This window comes from Eutrema salsugineum, unplaced genomic scaffold (assembly GCF_000478725.1).
Source record: "Eutrema salsugineum unplaced genomic scaffold, Eutsalg1_0 scaffold_2, whole genome shotgun sequence".
Lineage (NCBI taxonomy): Eukaryota > Viridiplantae > Streptophyta > Magnoliopsida > Brassicales > Brassicaceae > Eutrema > Eutrema salsugineum.
Window position 1 is genome coordinate 15,981,848 of NW_006256829.1, and position 6,409 is coordinate 15,988,256.

General features: G+C 34.3%; 1 long non-coding RNA gene across 1 annotated transcript; it reads right to left on the minus strand.

The window, feature by feature from the left end:
* Nucleotides 1-3,808: 3,808 nt before the first annotated feature.
* Nucleotides 3,809-5,572, minus strand: LOC112086726. The gene is made up of 3 exons (XR_002899592.1): nt 5,223-5,572; nt 4,824-4,924; nt 3,809-4,530 (listed from the first exon to the last, which is right to left on the minus strand). It is a non-coding gene; the product is annotated as an uncharacterized LOC112086726 (long non-coding RNA).
* Between the last annotated feature and the right edge of the window lie 837 nt (nt 5,573-6,409).

Here is a 6,409-nt window from a genome sequence, read left to right on the forward strand (position 1 = left end):
TAATTAATGGGCATTATTTTGAGGTTGGCTTTAGGTGCCAAAAGGAGTTTGGGCCGGCCCTGTGTATGTTTGTATGAATCTGGAGAGAAATTCTTCTAACTCGATGTTGTTCCATTAGATTTCCTTAATTATTGCCCTGATCTCCTCTTTCACTCTCGCAGATTGCAAGATTTCACGCCCATTGGTGAATAAGATTCCGAAGGATGTCCATGTAAGTATAAATAAATGGACGTAAAGAAGTTTGAATGGACGAACTTATTGAGATGAATAGGCGTGACTAATCTGCTAGAGTTTGGGGAAACAAGAGAAGCTTTCTGCGGTAACGGTCAATCACGTGGCGGTTATGGTTGACGTCGTGGTGGTGGCGGCGGCGACTATGGATATGGTGGTCGAGGCCAAGGAAGAGGTGTATCAAATCGTACTTCCTAGAGATTGTGCTAAAAGGGGATTCTAAAGATTCAAAGCCTATGGTGCTCAACTTCACAAGGAAAATGGATAACGGATTTGGTAGTAATGGCCAAATTGTTTAGAAGATTTCATATTAATTATCATATCCATGTGAGCCAAACTAAATGGTTAAGAAAGTAATGATATTTGGTGATCGCCAATTAAAGAAGGTAAGGATCCTTTGGACATGAGCTTGAACCTAGCTTCATATCATTGGAAGATGATATCTGTAAATAGTTTTTTGGAAATTAAAGGTACGAATTAGACAAACCGAAACTCAAGAAATGGCGCTGACAAAAGCTCTTCACAGCCGACCGGTGCAGAACGTTAGCCTCTCATGTCTCATCTCAACTATGATAAAAAAAAAAAGATGCTGATAATTTTTTGGCGTGAGCGAGACCAATTACAATAAAGCATATATATTAACCAGCATTGTTTCAAAAGTTAAGCTTTGATGAATTTACAAATTACAAAAAGTAAAATCTACACATCCACAAAAACTGCTCAACGGGTCAGTCCATATAAACATCTTGCAGCACAGTCTCTTTACTGCTCTTTACTTAGTTTGGATTTGCAGCTTCGTAGATGAAGATTGTTATGAACAAACGCCAACTTTTCACTTAGTTTGGCTTTGCAGCTTTGAAGATGAAGATTGTATTGAACAAACAACTCTTCCAGATGCTTGCGTTCAAAATGGCTCATTCCTCCAGTGAGCAGCATCTTCTCTGCAAAGCTTCTCTCCAATTTGTACCTTGAAGCATCTTCACATGTCTGGCTCAGAATCTCAATGGCAAAACTCTGCATCTTCCAAATCCAGATTTCAAGTGGTCAGAGTATACAGATAGAGTAACCATAAAGCCAATCCACAAATCTCATGACATCTTCCATATACGGAATTCAAGTGGTCAGAACTTTGTGGATAAGATCATTGATAACATCTTTTATGACGCTGCGAGACTGAGTATCTGACCACTTGTTTTTGGGATATGGGAGATGGTATGAGATTTTGTAAGGAGGAAAGCAAGATGGTTGATAAAAGTGTGATGTCAAAAGAAGTCTCATCATTCTGCTCCCCCAAAGCTCAGTAGTGCACAAAGTTTCCGTAACAAGTTGGTATGATTCTATTCATTGTTTTTTTTTTGTGGATTCACCATGTGGTTATAGTGTCTCAACATATTATTCCTTTGTGATTTCGCACGTGACGAAGAAAAGAGAGATAAAACAAGAATGAGAAGCAAAGAAAGATGATGTAATATTAGCCATAGCCAGGCTGGGGTTTAATGTATATTAAGCTCAAATTTTGAATCAGTATTTGGAATCAGAAGTTTGATAATCTAAAGCGAAAAAGCTTTACTTTATGAAGTGTAAGTATATTTTTGATAAATCATGTTCCTTATTTTTCTTGGCTCGATATATAGCTATACAGCGAGCACAAGTATATATATGTAAATGGTTTTCAAATAACTGACCGAAAAAGAAGAGTATAAAAATCCCGAGCCATCGTCCTCCTTTTCCCGCGTACGGCACTGTGAGTAGACCCATTTTACACATAAGATATTGATCCGTGGACCAAAATAGATTCACCTTAAAACGAGAGAGAGAAATAAGTGTGCAGAAGATTCTCGAGCGGAGATGCTGTTCTTCGGTGATTGATAAAATGAGCTGAGAAGAAATTCCAGATTTGAGAGATACATCGCCTTTCTCGGTGAGCAGCTGTTGTTTGCTTGTGGAAGAAGCAACGACTCGAGAATAGAGTTTTGGCGTCTCTTGTACAAGGAAGAGATCGAGCTGGTAAATGATGTCTAAGAACTTGTGAAAGAAGAGGTGAAGATCCGGTTGAGATGTCCACAGATTGTCTGAATATACCATGAAAAGGGAGAATCTTAATTATGCAAACCCTTCAAATATCTTTAGATATATATAAAAAAAAACAGTGGGTTGGATTTTACCGATTACTTCGAGGCCATGTAGCGGAACGAAATGGAGAAGATGGAGTGGAGATATTGTCGTCATCTCCGTAGGGGAGATCGACTTGGCATTCCTCATATGTCGGGAACAAAATGTCACTTTCTTCCTCTTCAAGCTTCATCGTCTTTGTCTGTGTTTCAAAACAGAATCAAAACAGAGCAAGAACAGATGGTAGGGCAGAAAATACGAAAATGGAAAAAAGAGAGAACATATGAGCAAGGTCATAACTGGAAGAAAGATAAAGAGATTCTGTTGTGATTTTGATATGTCCTCACGTTGACTTTATTTGATTCATATGTATAATAGTATATTTTAGTCGTAGTTAGTTGATTGAATTGGAGTGGAACTGTGGAAGTAACGTTCACTTGTAAAAGCGTCGGACACAAAGTTATAGAAGAAGTATTGAACAAACTTTAGATTCTGGATCTAAATTGAGAGAGTATTGCTATCTTCACCAATCTCTTTTTTAAGGTTAGTTAGTGTTCCTACTTTTTCACTAATCTCTTCATTATTATCTCAAAACGTTATTGTAAAATTTGATATTTCGATTATGTTAATGATCTTAGCTTTCAAGAAGCAAATATGTTAGTAAATTTGCACAATTGTCAAATCTCAAACCTTTCTACTTCTTTTAGCAATGATCATGGGCTTTGAACAATTTTTTTTTTTGACAAATGACTTGAATAGGTTTGGAGGCTTTGGAACAGTGAAACATTACTAGTTTATTGGTCTGGTCTCAGTTTCAGAGAGGTGTACAAGAAAGTTGAGTGTCTGAATGTGTTTTCTTTACGTATCAAACTTTACTTGCCGAACACAATGGTTCCAGTTTTAATTACACACTAGCTCACTTGTTCTAATCGATGTCAATAAGTGTCAAATATTTTGAATATTTGCATCACTTGTTCTAATCGATGTCATTATTTTAAGTAAATGTGTAATGCTCAAGAATCATATAGTCAATGTTTTTGTCTTCAGCGAGGAGCTACACTAGTAATGGAAGCATTGTAAATAGGTTAGTTGATTTTGATAATATGTGTATACGATTCCAATTAAAATATTGTGTCCATGTAAACATAACTAAATGGACATATAAAAATTTCATGAACATGCATTTTGTGTGAACTATACAATATTTATACATGTCATGTAAAAAGAGGAGAACAGAAAAGAAAGTGAGAGAAAATCAAATTCTGTCGATAATATATCGTATTTTATCATTGGTTTTAGATAGAGATAATATATATGGACAACTGTTAATGTTAGAATTAAACACTGGAACCAGAAGACAAATAACAAGGGATAAGATATCCACATGTTCGCCCTTTCATGGACACTGTTAATGGGAACCGTTTAAAATGAGAAACTTAAAAACTGCAAAAGTGTCGAAAATGTAAAAGGATATCCATATGTTCATGTTTTTATGGACACTAAATCATTTGGAACTGATTCATAACCACATAGTACAATTCCAATGGACACTAAATAATTTAAAACTGTTGAAATGATACACTGAAAAACTGCAAAAAGTGTAGACAAGAGGATGGGATATCCACATGTTCATATTTGCTTGGACAATAAATCATTTGGAACTGTATCATAACCATAGTTACCAGGTTTGAAGAACACAGAGTTGCCAAAATCAATGGCCTTTAAGGCAGAATTCACCTTTTTGTTAGCGAACAAGAACTTATCGGGTTCAAAAACTTGGTGCATAACTCCATTGGCGTCACACCTTGCGAGTTGAAGTTAGTAGCAGTGAGCTGAACTACAGGCAACGAGAATCCCTGAAGAGCATTGTCGAGATTAAATAATCCAAAAAACAGAGACAGAAGCATGAGCAACGTTAATGGTGATTTGTACAGAGCAGTGTAAGTTAACTTGCGGATTAGATATAGGAAGCCGTCAACTAGTAACCTTCCTCGCTTTGAGCCAATCTCTTGAGCCTTGTGTGTCTAAACAATAAGCCTGAATCTAATCCGCCCTTCCTCGCTTTGAGCCAAGGGAAAGATAATAGCCGTAAATTGCGAAGGCTTACCATAGTATGATCAAGATCCGAGACTATCATTAGACGAGGAGGAGATGTTAGCCGCTCCATGGTTAGTAACTATCGTCGTCCTGAAGTTTGCATATTCATAATTAAGAGTGTCAATCATATAAGATTTTGAAAATTCAATCCAAGAAAAGTGGATCACCACTAACTCATAAAGATTCTACAATCGAGAGATTTGATTTCTATAGCTTATCAAATCCTGTGAAATTGTAAATGACCGGGAATTCCCAGGTTTTTCTCTCTAATTAAGCTATTATACATAATGATTCAACAAAAGAGACTCAAAACGAAAACCCAGCACAAAAACAGACAAATACGTCGATTAGAATTGGACGAAATGAGAATGAATCACACTCACAGAAGCTGGCAAGGATCAGGCAAGAGTTTATTGAATACTCCTCGACTTTGTCTAACACTGGATCATACTTTGCTAGTATTACGATGCATGCACCACAACCCCTGCGCCAAAAAATCTAACCGAGTCAGCGAGAGAAACACACACACACATTCAGAGAGGAACAAGTAGACATCGATTTTATATTTAGTCTAATCGTTTACGGTTTCTATTACCATCTTCATAGAGAATACTTTATTGAGGATACACTGAAAAACTGCAAAAGTGTAGACAAGAGGATGTGATATCCACATGTTCATGTTTGCTTGGACACTAAATCATTTGGAGCTCTTTCATACCATAGTTACCAGGTTTGAAGAACACAGACAAGCGGAAATCAATGTTCTTTAAGGCAGAATTCACCTTTTTGTTAGCGAACAAGAAATAATCCGGTTTCAAAACTCGGTGCATAAGTCCATTGGAGTAACCCACATCACGACCTCGGCGTCTCGGTGATGGTTCTCGCGACGGCTGCAGCCGCACGCTCCGTGTAATGTCCTCTCACAACAATCCTATCGAAAAGCTCGCCGTCCTCGCAGAGCTCCGTCACTAGATGCACGTTCTCTAATTCTTACAAGATTCCTGCAAAGAATACCCAGATTCAGATACCAATAGTCATTTCTCTAATTCCTTTTAGCCACAGCTTTGAAGATTTCCCCAATTTTGAAAAAAAAAGATTGAGAAATTGGGTTCTTTGTTGATGTTTTGAGTACGAGGCTGAAAAGCACGCGTAAAAGCTGGCTAAAAGGTAATGTGCCTAAAAACTAATTTTTTTTTAATTAATTTTATTAACAAAAATCTGAGAAATTATACCCTTATTTTTATATCATATATATTATAAACAAAGTAAAATTTTGAGTTAAAGCTCTCTCATTTAATTTTAGAATGGCTAATTACCATTTACCCCTTCTTATATTTTATAAAATTAAATTTAATAAAAAAGTTATTAAAAATCATAAATTAATTAAAAATTATTAAAAATCGTAAATTAAACAAAATATTAAAAATAAATTAATAAAAAATTGTTAAAAATCGAAATTTAATCAAAAAATATTTAAATTTAATAAAAAATATTAAAAATCGAAATTTAATCAAAAAATATTAAAATAGAAAATAACGAATCATATATCATATATATTATAAGTAAAGTAAAATTTTGAGTTAAAGCTCTCTCATTCAATCTTAGAGTGGTTAGTTATTTTTTACCTCTTCTTATATTTTTTAAAATTAAATTTAATAATAAATTATTAAAATCGTAATTAATTAAAAAAATTATTAAAAATCATAAATAAATAAAATATTAATCATATATATTATAAGTAAAGTAAAATTTTGAGTTAAAGCTCTCTCATTCAATCTTAGGGTGGTTAATTACTTTTTACCCCTTCTTATATTTTTTAAAATTAAATTTAATAAAAAAGTATTAAAAATCGTAATTAATTAAAAATTATCAAAAATCAAAAATTAAATATTAAAAATCGTAAATTAATAAAAAATTGTTAAAAATCGAAATTTAATAAAAAACATTTAAATTTAATAAAAAATATTAA